A 1,635-nucleotide genomic window follows, 5' to 3' on the forward strand; every position below is an offset into this window, starting at 1 on the left:
TGGTTCAATTGCAAGAAGATAACTTTATGAATCTAGATGAATTGTTGTATCTCTGCGGGAGTTGTAGATACAATGTTCAATAGGTAGAAGATTTGAGGTTAGGAGTCCTAGATTGTGGCATAACCCTTGTGAATCAACAATCCGATAACCAATTAGACTGTGATAAGAATAAAGATTTGTATGATTGTTCGAAATGCCTCAAAACTGGAATTCTCATTGTTATTGATTACAACCATTGCTTGCTTTGCTCTAGTAACCACTGGTTATTCACTATTTAATAATTTACATTTTTATTCATATATTCAACATCATCTTGATACTCTCAAGAACTTAATACCTAATTGTATTAAACAAAAGGTTGATTAAGTTTCTAGTTTATTAGCCCTCGTGGGAATGATATCTAATTATCTAAGTCTTGATACTACTTTTACGATCATGTACACTTGCTTGTGCATAGGGACACAACAAGTTTTTGGCGCCGTTGTATGGGACTAGTATAATTAGTAAATTGCTTAATTTTTTTTTATAATAAGTTTAAGTGTAAACAACTTGATCTTAGCCGCTAAATTCTTGCAAGTTTAGGTGAACATTGGACTGGCTAGGGATAAAGAGTTGGTTGAGCCCTTTGTAGAATCGAAAGTAATTTTTCATCAGAGGCGAAGAGCTCAATATTACATTTAATAGGGACAGATGGATTAAATACGAGATCCAATTGTTGCTGATCCAAATGCTTGAAATGTTCCAGCTCCGGTTGTTCTAGTTGTTCTTGTTCAACCAGCTGCAAGACTTATTCGTGAGGTAGAAATCCCACTTACACACCATGTAACTAACAACATTAGGAAGCCTAAACCAGGAGGTCGGTGGGAATTAAAACAAAATATGGTGCAATTATTGAATTCTGCTAGGCACTTTCATGGACTTTCACACGAGGATCCGCAGCAGCACATACAGAACTTCCTGGAAATAAGTGATACATATATTCTTGAAGATATGAATTCTGATTACGTCAGATTGACACTCTTCACTTTTTCTCTAATTGGGGAAGCAAAGAGGTGGTTACATGATGAACCACCACACTTCATCACTTCATGGTAAGATTGTGCTTGGATGTTCCTTATTTGATTCTTTCCATCCCAGAAAACTGCAGGATTGAGGAGTGACATCTTAAATTTTAGATAAAAAGATGGAGAAAATCTCTAACAAGCTTGGGAGAGATTTAAAGGCAAGTTTAGAAATTGTCCTTGTCATCACCAATATAATGATCTCTTGGTTCACACATTTATAGAAGGTCTTGAGTCTAATAAGAATATTCTCTTGGATTCAACAGGAGGAGGCCAAGCGTTGGACAAAACTTATGAAGAATTGTATACATTGCTGAATCGAATCACACAAGGGAATCGTGATTGGCATGCAGACTCAAGGAGCACTCAAAAGAAGGTTATCGGCGTATTGGAGGTTGATCAATTTACTACAATACAGGCATAGATTGTAGCAATGCAAAATCATATGACTACTCATCTGAACAATTTAAAGTTGGGTGCAACACAACTAATAGCCACAACAAATATAGTTTAATAGGTATATTCGTGGTGTGAAGTTTGTGAAAGTGGTGAGCATAAATAAGATGCATGTTCT

General features: G+C 35.9%; 1 non-coding gene across 1 annotated transcript; it reads right to left on the reverse strand.

The window, feature by feature from the left end:
- Positions 1 to 1,146: 1,146 nt before the first annotated feature.
- LOC124897525 lies at positions 1,147 to 1,253 on the reverse strand. The gene has a single exon (XR_007054237.1). It is a non-coding gene; the product is annotated as a small nucleolar RNA R71 (small nucleolar RNA).
- Between the last annotated feature and the right edge of the window lie 382 nt (positions 1,254 to 1,635).

This window comes from Capsicum annuum, chromosome 3, assembly GCF_002878395.1.
Source record: "Capsicum annuum cultivar UCD-10X-F1 chromosome 3, UCD10Xv1.1, whole genome shotgun sequence".
In the NCBI taxonomy this organism is placed as follows: domain Eukaryota; kingdom Viridiplantae; phylum Streptophyta; class Magnoliopsida; order Solanales; family Solanaceae; genus Capsicum; species Capsicum annuum.